The following is a 19,202-nucleotide window of genomic DNA, read 5'->3' as shown; positions in this document are numbered from 1 at the left end:
AGAGATCTAATCCACATTTCTCTGAGAGAGGAGTAAACTGCTGATGTGTGAAGCTACCGACATTTCAGGGTTTATTTGTTACCTCAGTAATGGATACAGGTAACTTTTATAATCTTTATTCCTTTCTTGTATTTTCCAAAATGCCAATAAGGAACATGTAATACTTCCACAATCATAAAATAATGTTATATTTTGAAATGAATACCTTTTAACTAAAGAAAAAAAAAATCAGTTTGGGGAATTTAGCCTAAGCCAATAAACTGAAATTCAGACAAAAATGTATGTACAAAGATGTTTACTAAAATCTTACTTATAAACATTAAAAAAAAAAAAAACTAACTTAAATGTCATTCATAAAGGAATGTTTAGGAAACTATAGCCATGTGATGGAATATTAGGCAACCATTAAGATGATTTTAATGAAGAACTTTAATGGCATGAGCAAACAGTTGTAATATAATATTAAATAAAAAGAGCAAGATGATGAGTTGTTCAAACATGGAAAAAATAGTCAAGAGAAATATAAGCTATCACTGCTTGATTACTTAATACTCTTATGTATACTTTTTTCCAGGTTTTCTAAAAAGAGACCATCATGCTTTTATAAGAAGGAAAATGTATTCACAAGAACAGCTCTAATTATGTTGGGAGAGAGAAGGGCACCAGCAAGCTCACTGATGCAATGGGGCTTCCAGCAGGAGCACTTAGGGCTGTCTGCTTACCTTCCCAGCGAGGGAGGATAGAAGCTGCCAGCTTGGAGGGAAGGAGTAGGAGCCTGTGCCCCAGGAGGACCTGGGGCAATGAGATGGAGTTGCCTTATTAGATAAAGCTTTCCCCTATCAGATTATCAGATGCCCTCACTGTCTGCAGTACAGCATCAGGCCCCAGGGGGATTCTGAGTTACAACTGAAAGGGATAAAGAGACCGTGACTAAATATTTGGAAAATCAGCAAAAGGACACATGGGATGGGGGAAGGGTGGCCTCAGGGAGTGCCGTCAGTGTTCTGTTTCTTAATAGTTACATGAGGTTTCATGTATAACTATTTGTTAAATGTATATACGTGCATATGTTTTATGCACTTTTTAGTTTGCATGTTATATGTAATAAGAAAACATAAAAGAAAAAAAAATTCTGTGTCTTCCTAGATAAGGCAGAAGAAGCTTTAGAGGAAGGAAGGGACAATGCCCACCGCAGGCCTGAGGACCGGCCCAGAGGAACAGGAATCACTCAATGTTAGAATACTGCATGGGAGCTTGCAAAGTGCTTCCACAATGCATAACACATTTTAAGATTCAGAGTGACCCAGAACAGAGAACTTGAACCCAGGCCAACTGATCATATCCAGTGATCTTTCCACCAGACCCAATTCAATGCAAAATACATTTATGGATCGAAAATGTTGTTAAAGATCTGCAAGCATGAGTTTTCACAGTCTTTCTCTAAGACCTTGCTTAACGAAAAGCAATTGAGTTTTTGCCTGCTCTGCTTCAACTGGCCACCCTCCAGGAAGATTAAATGCTTGCCTCAACTGGTACTAAATTGTGTGGACTTAAGAAATTCATTGTGTTTTTCACTTTGTTTTGCCTCTTATTTTTGTTGAAGAAATCGAACTAGGTCTCTCCCATATTCACCTACTGAAATTTCATTTTCCTCAATGATTGTATGGGAAACAGAAACATATATATATATATATATATATATATATATATATATATATATATATATATATAACAGAAACATATATGTTTATATATATAAAACAGAAACATATATATGTATGTATGTATATACATATATGTATATATATATATATATGTATGCTGTTTATTCCTCTAAGTTATTTGTGGATTTGAAGTTCCACCAGTTATTCTGAAGATATTTCTATCTCCACAAGAAAATGCATAATATGAAGAATCAGAAAAGGAAGACAGAATTAAACCAGAAGAAAAGCAAGAAGAGCTTAGCCAAGAAAAAGAAGAGGGAAAAAGTTGAGAAGGTATCAGACGGCAACAAGAAACAAGTGTTTTGGGTATAGATGGAGTGGTTTGGAGGCAAAGAGAACTGTAACAAATGTTGCTCTCATCTTGGATTGTATTTCTTTGACCAAGACATAACATGGTTGCCAGTTTCTAGGGGCAGCACATTAATTGGTGCCCATAAGCAGACTATTTGCTAGGAGATGCAGGAGATGGTACAAAGACTTCCTGCTCTTAGGGAGTTTGAAGACCTTTGAGAGGGGACAGACACATAAACAACTAAGTACAGACATCATAGTGACTAACTCTGCCTGGCAAAGCTGGGAAAGGCCTCACAAAGGAAGTAACACTGGGGCTGGTCTAGGAAGATGAATAGGAGTTCACAGACAGAAGGGGCAGACGGAGTGTGTTCTAAGCACTGAAACAGCCACAGAAATGTTGAAGAGTAGGAAATATTCAGATAATGCCAACAAATCTGAAGCATAAACAGCTGGACCATAAAGAGCCAGGAGGCAGAAAGATAGGAAATGAGTGGGAGAGCAGGCAGAGATGAGGTAGGGGTCCTGCTAGGATCAGGCTGACACAAACCTAGACATTTAGACTTCATTGTTTGGGCAACTGAGGATACAGTGATGCTTGCATATTTTAATGTTAACATAGTTGTACTGCAAAAAAAAGAAAAGAGGGAGTTAGAAATTAGATGGAGGTGGGGACAAAAAATATTAGGAGACTGTTGCAAATAGGACAGGTAATAGATCCATTCGTGGCACCAGATAGATATGGGTTTAAAAACTGCCTTTGTCACTTATAAATTGTTTGACATTGAGAAATTACATAATCTCAAAGAGACTATTTTCCTCTTCTGTAAAATACAGACAATAATACCTACCTTTGCAGAATTAATGTGATATATATCTAAATATGATAACTTGTCTATTATAGTATCCGGCTACATTTTAAGTAATAAATGTTTGTAACAAATACATTGATAGCACAAGCTGCACTGAGGATCAGGAGAGAGGTCACCGTGAACAAGATTTGGGGACTGACTGGACATGGAATTTGAGGAGATGCAAAAAGAGAGAACAGTCCTACGTTTATCAACTGACTTTGTTCTCTGTAATAATCTCTTAAACCAACCCCCTGAATCGCTACCATCTGCCTCAGCTAGACACCCAGCCTGGTAGACCATTATTCTCTAGCAACGTCATTGGGTGTAAGTTTTAAGTTTCTCTTCTTTCTTATATCTCCCTCTACTTCATTAGCTGAAGTTAAGATTCTCTATTCAAAGATGTCAGATATTCAAAAGAAATGTATTAAAGAATTGTATTAAATAATTCATATGCAAGGTGATGCTATAATCTAATTAGCAACAACATCAGTTGCAAAATGCTAAAAGAACCCCATCTTTTTATACTGAAAGCTTGAATAGCCCCTAGAGGTCCTACATCCCTAGATGACTAAAGTCACTGTCTCTGAAGCTTGAGTATTGTACACACTGGAAGTCGATCACCATTTAAATTATGTATCTGCTTCAATGGTAGAACTGTTGAGATGAGCTGTAGGACAGAAATCACTTGTCATCTATCGTCATGTAAAATTAAATTGTGTGTAAACCTCTATAACCTCTCGTGGTATCCTCAATTAGTACACAGTAGAGGCAAAGCAAGGCCCAGCAATACTTGGAAAAAGAACTAGCCTCAGAGAAGACTGACATATTCCTGGCTTTTGTTTCCTTCTGAAATATCAGAAAATACCATCATAAAGACATTTCATGTGTGAGAAAAACTGGTCTAAAATTTTCCCAAATGTGCAGCCCAAATGCCACTCACCGCCCAGGGATGTGAGCCACTGAGCACCCAGCATGGCTTAGAAATGCCTGAATCAGAGCAAATAAAATGAAATTAAAGCTCTCACTGGGGGCACGTGAGATGGATCTTCAAAAATTTTTAAACAGATTTGTTGAAAGGGAAGAATTTAAGAACTTAAAAAGAAGGGGCTGATTCCTTAATAAAAGCAAGCAGAGTACCATATTGAATGACTGGTGGAGCCTCAAATCCACAAACAATTACGGGGAATAAAGTAAACAGCTAATTTTTTTTTCCCCTTTCTCATAAGATCAGTGAGGGAAATAAAATTTTAATAGGTGAAAATGGAGGATTTAAGCATTATGAGACCTAGTGCTATTTCTTCAACAAAAATAAGAGGCAAAACAAAACAAAAAAATACTACGAATTTCCCAAACCCACATCATTTAGTATCAGTTGGGGCATTCATCTTCTTGGGAGGAACCATAAAATAAAGATTAAGATTGCTCCAATATGTTGCCGAAAGGCCAAACAGCAAACTCTTCTTAATCTAGGGCAGTTGCACTTAGTAACTTGCTGTAACATCGGATGTATGTCTGATGCAGTATCTTCTTACATAGAGAATGAATGTTTAATAAGAAAACTTACCCTTTCAAAAGTTACTCTATGAAAAATCACCGTAATGGAAGCTGAGGAATCTGAACCGTGACAGCACTAAGATACCTGCCCTCTACACTCATGGGCAAAGGGAGAAGCGCTTAGAAGACAGAGATCCATCTACTGCCAAACTGAAGCCAATTTTATCACATTCCAGATGTTCTGCTAGCTAAACATTCAGAGAATAATGGAAGGGAAATGTGTGGTAGACTTTACCCCAAGGCCAGGCCCCTACATCAAAGATCAACTCAAGGAAAAAAAAACCATTATAAAACCTTCCAAGATGAAAAAATATCCAAAAGTGTATATACAGTATAATTTTAACAATATAGAAAGTATTATGCACTAAAAAAAAATTTGGAAGGAAATATGACATATTATTCATTGTTTCTATTTTTGATGGTAAGATTATTTTTTCTCCTACATACATCTATATTCCTCAATAAACTTGGATACAATTTTTTGTATTTTTCTTTATACTTCTCTAAATTTCCCATATTGTCTGCAACAAGCAAGCATTAGTTTTATAGCAAGAAAATAAAAGTTAAAAGAAAAAAAAAGAAAAATGACAGGAAGGGAAAGGCATAGTTCTAAGGGGACAAGTCTAGAATTTTCTCTAGAATGTCATCATCTACTCTGGAAGTTAACATCACCCAAAGTCTGTAATCATGCTTTAAAAACATAACCAACAGCCTAACATTTCACATGCCCCAGTCTCTGGTCTTTCTGTTTTGCTTTTTCTCTGTGCAAACTCAATAAAATGCTAACAATAATCTCATCCCATGAAAAGCGTGTGAGTGAGAAAAGAAAGAAACAGAGCAATTTGCACTTGGGGATAGGAAGAGTGTTTGGAAAGGGTTACTAGAAGGAGCGTCTGAAACATTCAGAGAAATATGCACGGGTAAAAATGCATATAAAACCCCAAGTGAGATACAGTGGAGGCTGGCCTTACCGACAGGGAGGAAAGTATGGAAAGGTTACAATAGACAGGAGAGAGCAGAGTACAAAAGAAAGGATAACAGGAAACATACAAACTTCGTATGTGTGTTGTTGTTTTTTTTCACATAGGATTCACAACATTCCTTAGAAAATTCAATTTAGTTGCCCTGTTCTAGCTTGCTAACCAGAACCAATTTAATTTTAAATGTACACGCAGAGCCAAGGGGGACAAAATATTTTGCAATTACTTTTAGCTCCCTGTTGGAAGACAGAATAAGATTTAACCAGTTCTGCTCCAGCTGTGATAACCACCCAGGTTTGTCAGAGAACTAAATGGTGTGCTTTGGTTGAAGATTAAAGAATAGAAAACTCTGTAACACAATTACTTGCTTTGTTTAACAACTTAATGGGAGTGAATTTTTGAGAATGTGACAAATTGCTTTTGATTTATCTGCACAGGGCATGAAATACTGGTGCAAGAGAACAATTTGTTACACAGACAATGTCTACCCTTTGCTATAAATCTGCCCACTGTCACACTCTATTTGACACCCAGTTAGGTGATTTTTGAAGAACTAGTTTATTGCTGCATTTAACAAAGAGCAGAAAACTGATATATGACTCTTGTTGCCTCTCAGCTACCAGGAACACATTTCTCAGATATCAGTCTATGCAAGCATTCCTTGGTTTTATGCTCTATTGTGACAGATAGGTAAACACACTGATAAAATCAAGTGCTTTGAAAAAGGAAAAGTTATCATATTCACGTATGCCCCTAGCTTGTCATGAAACTTCAAACAGTTTCTGGTTCTGCTTACCATCTGCACAGATTTATTCCAAATAACATAACTGAGTTTGTTTCTTGATTTCTTTCAACATAAATAGAACCATTAAGTTTGGGGCATGTTTATATTCTGGGAGATAATCAGGTCATCTATTCTGATTAGCCTTTACACATAGGCCTGGCCCCTGCCTCTCCAAGGAGCTCAGGCCCTGCTCGCCATCTCGGTCAGCCCTTCCCATTAGCATTGCTGTATCTCTAGAGCATCTGTCCTGGCCATGCCTCCTACTGGGAGGAAATGAGGCTGCTCTAGGTCTGACTGGAGCTCCCCTGGGCTATACTGGGGTCTGTCTTTATTAAAAGCAAAATTTAGGCCTCAGATGGGGACTTGGCAACTATGTCAGATTGTGCCAGGTTTTTCAATTCTTGCTTTTTTTGTAGGAGAAACAGGAAAGGAGGAAACCACTTTTTTTTTCTTCACTATTATAAATGTTTTTTAAACAAAACATTCTATATAAAAATGTACACGACCTGATTTTTATGCTGTAGTAAAACAGGTGCCGTGGAGAGGGGACATGTGGAAGCTGTGGATCTCTGGTGAACACAGCCATTCCTTACACTCATTCCAAGGCTTCTAACATGGTACTATTTCCTCCTATTACCGCCATTCTAATATTGCTCTGTTGCCCACTAGTTGCCGTCGCCACGCATTCATCTATCACAAGTTTCATAAAGGGATCAAAACCCTGCAATATTCCTTGGACATATCTGCCACCATTTATTTAACTGCACTGATAACTTCTTGTCATAAATTTTTTCATCTCGGAAGGGTGAGCTTTGCTCATGATGTCTACTCAACGGGCTAAAAGATGCCTCCAAATGGAATTCGTGGCCTCCCTCACGCTTGGAGGAAGCCATTTATAAATGTTACACAAATACAGATCCACCAAGACTAATTTATCATTGTCAGTTTAAATGCGGACATCCTCCCCAGCATCCTCCTTCACCATTAGCTGATGGAAAACTGGAGGAATTTGAGGAAGTATCATTAGCATTTTTAATAGAACCAATTCTTTATAGGCAAAACAAAAATTAAACTACAAACATTTTAACTACATACCTTAGATGTTCAATAAATATAATGGTTTTTCAGAATTTAATTCTGTATGCCATCTAATTTAAAAGTTAGTATCATCAGACTCCTGGTTTGAGTAGAAGAAAAACACAGCAATATAAATTACATAAGCAATCTTCAGGTGAGTAGATGAGAAAGATTCTGAAATCAATTCTGAAACGGGGCTTATTTCAAAGCACTAACTCCTGCCTTCAAGTCTTAGCTCCACCACTTACCTTCTCTGAACATCCAATTATTCATCTTTAAAATGAAAAGAATATTTTCTACTACCTTAAAGAGCTCTTCTGAGGAGTAAGTCACCTAGTTTGATGCCTGAATAAGCACTCAATAACTGGCATCTACTTTTTTTTCCCTTGTGGATTGTTTTTACTTACCACTGTAAGAGAAAAGATAAGTGAATAAGTGAATGAATAAAAGAAACAAATGAAGGAAGGAATAAATAAATATGTAGCCACACTTGTAAAGAAGGGTTTCTGGTAGGCATTTAACAAGGAAGTTTCATTTCTTTTTTTGTTAGTCTTTCTGATAGCAGTGCCCACAGGAAATTTTAATGAAGAGCTATCACATTGAAGATACAGCCCAATATAATCATTCAAGAACACGTTATATGGAAATGAAAATGATATGCCAGGGCCATGCTTACCAGGTAAATCAGACCCTCAAGTCTTGGCTATTGCATCATCACATTTATATAAACATATGTGATATATATATGAATGGTGCTGACCCATAGTAAGGTGAGTAAGGCAACTCCCCTCAAGTAAGGAAAATTGATCAGATGTCAACATCATCAACAACAAGTCCAGTTAATGGATACTGAAATTGAGGTCTTGTATGGTTCCTTAAATACATTTTCATTTCATTCATTTACATCCCACTTCACAAATATTTGTTCAAGGAGACTGTGGTAAACATTGTGGGCAATACAAAAACTATTCACTCCATTTTGATTCAGTTCACCATTTACTTTGCGCCTCTCATGGGCCAGGCACTGTGCCATGCGCAAGGGCTGTAAAGAAAAATAAGATACAACATGGTCCATTAAGGAAAGGGTACAAATTATTATAACACAAAACATGGAGCTTACAATCACAGACTGCTAGGAGATTCAGTAGGAATCTAAAAGATGAAATGGTCAATTCTGAACAGAAATCAGGAAAAGCTTCAAAGAGAATGTGATACCTGGCCAGAGTTTTAGTGGCAATGTGTCAAGTGGACACAAAAGAGCACAGTCTAGACAAAGGAAAGCATATATACACCGGCAGGCAGTGTGAAGAACTACAATTGGTTCCATAGCACTGGAATAGAAAGCACGTGGAGGAGAATCGAAGGAGGTAAAGGTTAGCAAGGTGAGCAGAGTTATGAACTGTCTTGCTTGTCATGCTAGGGAGCTCGGATTTTTGTTCATCGAAATGCTAATAAGCCATGGAGGTTTCCTAAAAAGGTCACATTTGTGTTTTGTACCTGTACAGAAGGTGAACCAAACGGCGATAAGACAGAGGCAGAAAGAACAGATGGAAAGCTACTAAAATAATCCAAAAAAGTGAGGATGAGGGAACTGAGCTAATCTAACAGCACAGGAAATGGAGAAAAAGACCGAACTTTAAATATATTGGAGACAAAATTATAGTATTACATCAAGCAACATTTATGGAAAAGTGAAAGTGAAAAGTACAAGAGTGTTCTTTCTACTCACATCAGAATATAAATTTGAAGCTCTTAGACAAGTTATTAGATACCAAAATGGCAAAATGTTAGTAATTTCGAAAAATAATAAAAATGAAAGGCCAGATAGTTGGATATAATGTCTAGAAAGGAAGGGATGAAGGAATTTTATTAGACAATGCACTTGGATGCCAAGGGATTTGCTTTTCAGAGAAAATATCGCTGAAATGCAAAGTCTGCTTCCCGGCTCACTTGACACGAGCAGTAAATTTTAGGGAAGTACCCAGTTTGGCAGTGCAGTATGTAACAGTGACAGACATGGAGATGGCCCACTCAGCTGTCCCTTCAAGAGAACCTGCTGCTAGAAGCATAGCTGTCTGACAGCCTCCAGCTGCTGTACCTTTCTATCCACTGCAGCGTTCACTCTGAGGCCACGCTCCCCACCGCACCCTCCACCCTCTGACCTCCACGCTGCTCCCAGACAATGACTAAACACAGAAGGTACAATGAAGCCATCCCCCCCAACACAAATTTCTTTAATGGGGAACGTTTGCCTAAAGACTCCCATCACCCAGCCAAGACTTTCTCAGAACTACTTTGTGCTCTGAAGCTCCTGCTGCCCAATTTTCTTGCCTGCTGTTCCTTTCGCAGTGTCAGAGCGGCATCGCTGTCTGCAGGCTCTCCCTGCCTACTCCTGCTCCTTCTCCCTTCACCCTTCTGGGTGTTTCTCCACATAGAACTCGTACATGTCTAATTCCTCTCTTGGTGTCTGCTTCTCAGAGGACCTAAACTGACACAGTAGTTTAAGCTTATTAGGAATAAGATTCACAAGGAAATGCAAGGCCCTCTAAAGAGAATATCACACCTGAGCCACCTTTGGGAGACAGAAATGTGGCTGGTCCTCGGGATTTTCCCAGAGACTACACACTGACCCAGTGTTTAACAGCCCTCACGGTCAGACATTTTATTCCTAATGACCTGCCCACCTCCCTTGGGGAGTATGTTCCATCCTAACATCCAGAACATCTTTTACTAACATTTCATATAATTGAATTAAATTAGATTAAACTTCCCATAAAAACCAGATTGAACTAAAAATAGTGAAGATGCTATCCATAAGAATTTTGTTTTGAACCAAGTGAATTCTCAGCTTGCACAATCACCATCTCCTCTTTGAGCCCCAGGGGCACAGCAATTCAGGCACACAATGGAGTCTTCTCTAGAGTACAACGTTCATCCACTTCCGAGAAGCTGCCTCTCCTGCTGCAAGCAGCTTCATCCAGCTGCCAGGGGAGTATTTGGATGACATCGTCTCAAAGTCAACACACAAGAATCCTAGTCCAGGGAGGGAGTCTGGCATGGCCAAGTGTACAGACGCTGTACTCCTACACACTGGGGTCTAAATCCTGGTTCCATTAGGTGCTGAAACTGGGTGACCTTAGGCGAGTTTTTTCTGTCTCGGGTCCTCAGTGAACCTCATTTGTAAACTGATCAGAATCATAGTACCTACTGTGTGCTTGTTGGAAGGATGAAATGGGCCAAAGCAGACAGAGCACTTAGCACAGTTCCTGGCACATACTGAGTACTCAGTAACTGGAAATTGCTGTTATTTAGGTCATTGTCATCAGTGGGGACATCTGCTCTGGGAATGGATGGAGTTGCTTTTCATGTTGGAGAAGCCAGTGACCATATAAAGCGATCTGGCCTCTTTTTGAAGTAGAAAGCTGAGATGCTCTGTAAGTGGCCACACATCAACGCCTTCACTCACAGCGGCAAAGGGGAAGGTGGCCTCTCTCTGAATGAGGGGCAGACAGCTGGAGAGGGCAAAAACAGGGATTACGAGGAGATTACAATGGTCAGGGGAAAGCTGGAATAACTATTTGAACAGACAATTTGTGCTCCAATTACCATCTAAATGTTCATGGTAAATAAGGATCCGTAAAAACACATCTGTAAAACCCCAACTTTAGTGACTGGGGCTTTGCATGGTTCATTAGCACATGCTCCTTTGCCCAATTGTGACATCATTTATCAGCACAGACCTTCTCTCTTTTTTTTTTTTTTTTTAAAGATATTATTGGGGAAGGGGAACAGGACTTTATTGGGGAACAGTGTGTACTTCCAGGATTTTTTCCAGTTCAAGTTGTTGTCCTTTCAATTGTGCTTCAGGTCCAGTTGCCATTGTTAGTTGCAGGGGGCAGAACCCACCATCCCCTGTGGGAGTCGAGGAGTCGAACCGGCAACCTTGTGGTTGAGAGCCCACTGGCCCACGTGGGAATCGAACCAGTAGCCTTTAGCGTTATGAGCACGGAGCTCCAACCACCTGAGCCACCAGGCCGGCCCCCAGACCTTCTCTTTTCAAGTCTGTTCTCTAGCAGTTGGAGCTAGCGTCCCGTGAGGAAATTCTCTGAAATCAGTGTAGTCACAGACCTCCTTCCATGGGTGCAGGAGAACCTTATTAAGAGAATATTTTCCATGGTGTTCTGTCACCTACCCTCATGCTCCTCTTTTAAGGTAAAAGTTAGTAACTACGAATTAGTGACAGATAGAGTGTCTGAGAGCCTAACAAATTGAAGTTAAGCTACAAAAGGCCATCAGGCTAAGCAAAAGAGGTGCTTTTGCCTCCAATGCATTCCACCCAGGAGAGGATTCTCACAATCATTGAGCCAAAACATGGCAACTACATGAAACTGACACACCACGAGAAAGGGATGGGGAAGAACAGAGGGGATGGAGGGAGAACAAATGAAAGACTTCTGAGCACCTATCTGAATCAGATTCTATGAAATGAAAGGAGAACTAAAGGGAACAGAAATGGTTTGCCCCCTCCTCAGGGCTCTTAGTGCATCCTTGATTGACAAAGGCGCAGATTATTTGTTTCTGGTGATAGAATATGTCTGTAACAACAAAGTTATGTCTGTAACAACAGAATATGTCTGTAAACAACAAAGTTACCTGTCGTAATCCTACTTGTTATATAATAAATAGAATTCTAGGAAGAAGAGTGGGAGAATTGGACCTATATAATGAAAAACAAGTTTGAGTTTATGAACAGAATTCAGGAAGTTATGTCTATGTGTCTAGCTAGGCACTGGAAATATACATTGCAAATAAGGCATAGACATAGTCATCAGGAAACTCAGATTCTAGGGGCAGACAATATATAAGCAGTTAATTGTAAGTCCTACAATCAAGCTACTGATTACACTGGCTATTCTTCTAGCTGAATGGTTTTTCTCCTACATAGGCGCATGGTTAACTCCCCTGCCTCTCAACTCTGCTCAAAGGTCACTGCCTCAATTAAACACACTCTGACTGCTCTGAAATCATACATCCTCCCTGCAAATCTGTAAATCCCAATTCCCCTTACACTGCTCTACTTTACTTTTCTATAGCATTAAACTTTTTATTGAGATAATTGAGAAGTAACATAGAGTGATCCCACGTGCCCTTTACCCAGTTTCCTCAATGGTAACATCTTTCAAAACTAGATGTACATCATCACAGCTAGGATATCGGCCTTGATACAGTCAAGATACAGGACACCTCCAAACTCACAGGAATCCTTCAGACTCTCCTTTTATAGCCAGGTCTACCTCCCTCCATGCCCATCCCCCCTCTTGCAGTTTAACCCCTGCCAACCACTAATCTGTTCCCCATCCCTGTCATTCTGTAACTTCAAGAGTGTTACATACATGGAATCATTCAACATGTAAACTTTGGGGACTAGCTTTTTTTCATTCAGCATAATTACCTGGAGATTCATGCCAGCTGTTGTATGTATCAATAGTTCGTTTATTTTCATTGCTGAGTAGTATTCCACGGTTTGTTCAACCATTAATGTTCAACCATTAACCCACTGAAGGACTTCTAGGATGTTTCACATTTTCTGCTATTATAAATAAGCTACTACTAACAATCATGGATGGGTTTTTGTGTGAACATGTTTTCATTTCTCTGAGATAATTTCCAGTAGCATAATTGGTGAGTCAAGGGGTGGTAGCATAATAAAGAAATTGCCAAAGAGTTTTCCAAAGTGGCTGTGCCATTTTACATTCTCACCAGCAATGTATGTTTCTTCACATCTTCACTAGCATATATTGTCACAATTTTCAATTTTAGCCAATCTGACAGGTGTGTAGCAGTATCTCATTGTAGTTTCAATTTGTATTTCCCCACTGGCTAATGGCATTGACCATCTTTCATATGCTTATTTGCCATCCATATATCCTCTTCATGTGAGAGTTCTTTATACAGTTATTTTTCAGTCTCCTCTGGGGATTGGTTCCAGAACCTCCCATGGATACTAAAATCTGTGGATGCTCGAGTCCCTTATATAAAATAGTATTTGCTCATAACCCATATTTGCATAGAGGCTACAGCAGCGTATGCCTACACATCACTTCATTTGTGTGAATTCAGCATAGTGCTCAGTGCATGACAAGTTCAAGTTTTGCTTTTTGGAACTTTCTGGGACTTTTTTTGATCCACGGTTGGTTGAATCCTTGGATGTGAAACCCACGGATACAGAGGGCCGATTGTATATTCTATTTTGTCAGCCACATGATTTGCAAATATTTTTTCCCAGTCTGTAGCTTGTCTTCACATTATCTTAAGAGGGCTTTTCACAGAGCAAACTTTTAATTTTGACAAACACCAATGTGTTAATTTTTCTTCTTATGGATTGTGCCAACTCTAAGAATTGTTGGCCTCACCCTAGGTCCTGAAGATTTTCTCCTTTTTTTTTTTTTCCTGGAAAGTTTATAGTTTTATATTTTAAGTCTATAATCCATTTTGAGTTTATATTTGTATAAGGTGTGAGATATAGGATGTCCAATTGCTCCAACACCATTTGTTGAAAAGTCTATCTTTCCTACTTGAATTGCTTCTGCACCTTTGTCAAAAAATCAATTGGGCATATTTTTGTGGGGCTATTTATAGGTTCTCTATTCTGTTCCATTGATCTATGTGTCTATGCCTCTACCAATAAAAACATTCTTTATGACTCTAGCTACCTAATAAGTCTTGAAATTGGTAAGCTGATTCTTCCCATTTTGTTTTTCTTTTTCAAACTTAGCTGTTCTACTTCCTTTGCCTTTTCATTTAACTTTTAAAATAGTCTTGCTATAGCTTCAAAAAATCTTGCTGAAATTTTTATAGGAATTATGTTAGATCTGTATATTAATTTGGGGAAAACTGACATTTTACTATGTTGTCTTCCAATCATAAATAAACATGGTATGTCCCTCCATTTACTTAGATCTTTTTTGTTTCTTTCATCTGCATTTTATAGTTTTCAGCATACAAGTCTTGTACATGTTTTGGTAGATTTACACCTAAGCATTTCACCTTTTTGAGTGATTACAACTGGTATTGTGTTTTTCATTTCAATGTTCACATGCTCCTTACTAATATACAGAAATACAATAAATTTTTATATGTTGATCTTATATCTTGCATCCTACAACTGTGATGAACTAACTTTTCAGTTCTAGTTTTTGTTTGTTTTGGGTAAATTCCTTAAGATTCTCTACATAGGCAAGCATGTCATCTGCAGATAGGGACAGTTCCATTTCTTTCTTTCTGTTCTGCATGGCTTTTATTTCCTTTTCTTGCCTTACTGCAGTGGCTAGAACTTTCAGTGTTATCTTAAATAAGAATGGTGAGAGCAGACATCCTTGCCTTGTTCCCAATCTTAGGGAAAAACCATCTAGGTTTTCACCATTAAGTATAATGCTAACTATACATTTTTTGTAGATGCTCTTTATCAAATTGAGGAAGTTCCCCTACATTCCTATTTTTCTGAGTTTTTATCTGAACAAATGTTGACTTTTGTTAAAAGCTTTTCTGCATCAATTGATATATCTTATTTCTTCTTCAGTCTGTCAATATGGTAGATTACATTTATTGTTGTTGTTTTTGAATACTAAACCACCTTATAACCCTGGAATAAACCCCACTTGATCATGGTATAAAATTCTTTTTTACATATTGCTGAATTCTATTTGCTAACATTTTGTTAAGGATTTTTGCATCGATATTAATGAGAAATACTGGTGTGTAGTTTTATTTGTACTGTGTTTTTCAAGTTTTTGATATCAAGGCAATATTAGGTTCATAAAATGAATTGAGAAATGTTCCTTTCTCTTTTATTCTCTGGAGAAATTGCATAGAATTGTTGTTAATTCAGTAGAATTCTCCAGTGAAAGCATCTAAGCCTGGAAATTTCTTTTTAGGGAATTATTAAATTGTCAACTCAATCCTCATAGTTACAGCTATTCAAATTAGCTATTTCATACTGGGTGAACTGTGGTAGTTAACATTTTTATAGTTTAAATTAAATTTATTGAGGCAATATTGGTTTACAATATATAAATTCCAGGTGTCCACTATAATTTAATATCTGTATACTTCATTGCACACTAACCACCCAAAGTCTAGTTTTCTTCTGTTACCTTATATTTGACCCCTTCGTTATACTGCCTCTTTATTTGCAGAGACTTTCTATGTTTCATTTGTTTCAATTATCTTCCTAATTACTCAATGAAGCATTTCTATCATGATTACTTTAAACTTTGTCAAATAATTTTAACTTTTCTTTTATTTCATTGTTGGCGTCTGCAATGGACTAAATATTTGTGCCCTCCAAAAATGCACATGTTGAAATCCTAACCCTCAATGCGATGGAGGCGGAGCTTTTAGAAAGTAATTAAGTCATGAGGGTGGAGCCCTCATGAATTGAATTAGTGACCTTAAAAAAAAAAAAAGATAGTACCTATTGATTGTCTTTTTTCATTCAAGATCTGATTCTTGATATGACAAGTAATTTTCTACTGAAACCTGGACATTTCCATATTTTGTTACAAGACTGGTTCTTCTTTAAACCTTCTGTTTTAACTGTATTTTTTTTTTTGTTTGCTTCATTTTGTTTTGTTTTGGATACGTTGGGTAGGGAAAGTGAGGGCACTGCTGTGTAACTGCCAAGGGAAAGCAAAAGTCCACGTTACCCATTCAGCCTCCACTGACATCTAAGGGGAGCTCCTTGTCACTGCTTGGTGGGGGTGTAAGCCCCAGCTCCCCACAGTCTCCAATGACACTATATATAGTGAAGGGGGAAAGGAGCACCTCATTACCAGTTGGTAGGGATGAAAGTCTAGGTTCCCTACTGTACTTACATGACATCACTTTGACACAGGTATTGGGGAACAGCATTAGAACTTCACAGAGTAGAATTATAGGCTCCCCACTCAACCTTCAGTAACACGGTAGAGTAGGGACACAATTTTTGGTAATGTTTGGCTGGAGAAGAGCAGTAACTGTCTAAAGTTTCCTGTCTTGCTAGGTTGCTCCTTTACTGGTCCTTTGGTTACAGAGAACTAGCTTTTATTGGGGCATTTTTGCTCTGCATTCATTGGCATTTATAGGTTGCTGGCTTCTTCAGCTCCAAGTCTGGGATATGGGAGGCAAAACAAAAACCCAGGGCACTCCCCACCATGTCGTTTCCTGGGGCCTGGTTTGACTTCTTCTTGCTACCTTTCAGAGTCTTTTTATAATTGTTTTATACACTGGGGGTGCCAAAAAAATGTATACAAGTGGACACTTTGGTCAACATTGCTCAAGCAGTAGTTCGCCGTAATCAGAAGTGTCTGGATGCTGATGGTAACCACTTTGAGCATCTCTTGTAATTGCAGAAATCAAACATGACTTGTGTTCATCTTCTGTTATCAGTATATATTAAGTATTACAATTTCGGTACAGTTTTCTTTTCTTAAGATGTGTATACATTTTTTGGCACCCTCTGTATATATGTTGTGTATGATAGATAGATATATAGATAGATAGATATGTACATATTCATTCCATGGATTTTAGGTGTACTTAACAAGAGGAATAAGGAAAAGTACATCCACCCTATCTGCCTAGAAGTGGAAATAGGCTACATTATCTTTTAAAATACTATACTTATTCAGTGATAATATTTATAAATTATTGTCTGTCTTCCCCTGCTAGAAAACAAGCCTCAAAAGCGCAAGCTTTTTGACTGGCAGTAGTAGCTTGTTGAATGAATTTATGAAGCCATAAAATGACTGCTCTCAGAAAATGAATGAATGAATAATAAACAAACAAACAAATATGAGAATTCTGATTTTTTAAATTGGTTCTGAGCCAGTGGGAAGAAGTTTGAAGGTGAATAGGTGGAATAAATAAAAGGTCTCAATAAGAATTAAAAGCAGGAACCAAAATTAAAATAAAATATGACCAGAGAGTAGTGAAACATATAGAGTATGCAGAGCAGAACAAGAGAAGGCGATGGTGTGACAAGCTAGGATTATCCATTCATGGAGACAGATCTTGATTTAGGGTACCCATGAGCAGCGACACTGGAAGAAAAAGAGGCATGATTCCTATTAGCTGCTAGGTAGTGGGAAAAGTTTGGTCTATTTAAATGGTCGCTAAGCTATTTGCCTAAATGCCTTCTTGTTACCCTCCCTCCTAATCACCCAATGTTCCCAGCATTGACAACAGTGGGTCTAACAACAAAACATCAACATGTCTTCAAGGCACCATTAAATCTGAGACATGCTTTTTCCACCAAACCACAAGGTCAAAAAATAAATAAATAAATAAATAAAGGCAGTTATTAGGACACATTAAATGAAAGTTAGAATCCATCTTCTCCCTTACTCATCTTTTTTCTTTCCACAACACTGAAACCCTGGCCCCAAGGTAAAAAAATTTTAAAAGCCAACCAGACACACAGACAAGCTTTTATTTACCAGTTACCACCAAATCCCACATTTCTATCACAAACCCACCCTTCCTTTGTCCTCCCTGTCCTCTGATGCTCCCTCGCAGCCATCAGCATCCTGCCACATTCCTGTTAATGCCCACGGCACACTGAACGTGCCCTTGTAAACACACATAGCAGACACAAAGTTCCAGAAACACACACCACTGTCATCATGCCGGGCAAAGGAACAGAGAAACCACAAGCTTCAATGACAGTGGACACTGCAGATCCTACAACCTTCCATTTTCCCATTCTTCATGACCCATGGCAAAGTCAGGCTTTCCTTGACTAGGGTTGTAGTGTTAGCACTACTCTTGATAAAATGAAATTTTAAAAATTCTAGACTTCAGATTGCTTGTCTGTAAAATGGAAAAAGAAGGAGGTGGACAAGATACCCAAAATCTCCTCTGGCTCTATTGATCAAGATACTATATACTAATATTACCATAGGCAGGAAGAATAGGCCCGCTAGGGAGGAGGGGAGTAAAGGGAAGGAGGAGGCAAGGTCAGCAGTTAAGTTAAAGCCCACTACAGAACTGGCCTTTGCCTCCCAGAGAGCATCCAGGATGCCATCTTACCACTTTAGGTGAATTCTAGCTGGTTATAATGGATTGTGATACTACTAGCATGGCAGCCAAGAAAAATCCCCACCCCCTGGGTTGCCATGACAGTTCTGAGAGACAAATAAGGACAAAACGGCCCCCTCCCAACAGGAAGGAGTGGTTAGCAAGGACCCGCCTAGGAAGGCCTATAACACCACGCTTAACTCCTGAATATTCCACACTTTCATTTTAAGTGTAATAAATTCCTAAACCCCACTTCTCTTCAGAGCAGCTCCTCTTCTCCGAGCCTTCCTGCTCATGCTACCTTGAGAGTGTACTATCCTTTTTAAATAAATCTACTGATCGCATGGCTTCTTCAGTGTGTCGTTTAATTCTTTCCTGTGACGAAACCAAGAACCCGTTTTCTGGCAACATGAAAAGTTTCCTCATTCTGAACAAGGTAAGGAGAAGCCCAGCTTTGTGAAGAGGTATGCATGTTGAATAGCTGCTGAAGACCTAGGGTAGTTGCCAGAATTTCCAACAACCCAAAACTGAGACTACAGATGACCAGCTTGGTCTGGAGTGATCTAGAACTGTTTAATGTCCCTAAAGGAAAAATAAGACTATATATTCATATTTGCTTTTATTTACATAAAAAAAGTATAGAACAGAGGTTGGCAAACTAGTGCCAGAGGGCAAAAACATCCTGTTTTAATACAATCCACGAGCTAAGAATGTTTTCTTTTTTTTCTAACAGCTGAAAAAAATCAAAATTTTTCATGACAGAAAATTGTTTTAAAAATTCAAATTACAGTGTCCATAAATAAAGTTTTATTGGACACAGCCCTGTTCTCTTGTACACTATTGTCTAAGGGTGCTTTTGTGCTACAACAGAGTTAAGTGGTTG

At 38.4% G+C, this 19,202-nt stretch overlaps 1 protein-coding gene and 1 pseudogene across 1 annotated transcript in view; both read right to left on the bottom strand.

The window, feature by feature from the left end:
- HPSE2 (heparanase 2 (inactive)) overlaps window positions 1–19,202 on the bottom strand; it is a 530,253-nt gene that overhangs the window by 346,300 nt on the left and 164,751 nt on the right. The gene's annotated exons all lie outside the window — the stretch shown is intronic.
- On the bottom strand, window positions 6,783–7,007 carry LOC109443924 (small nuclear ribonucleoprotein G; annotated as a pseudogene).

The sequence above is a fragment of the Rhinolophus sinicus genome, linkage group LG07, assembly GCF_036562045.2.
Source record: "Rhinolophus sinicus isolate RSC01 linkage group LG07, ASM3656204v1, whole genome shotgun sequence".
In the NCBI taxonomy this organism is placed as follows: Eukaryota; Metazoa; Chordata; class Mammalia; order Chiroptera; family Rhinolophidae; genus Rhinolophus; species Rhinolophus sinicus.
Note: the sequence above shows the minus strand (reverse complement) of the source record. Positions and strands in the feature narration are given on the sequence as shown.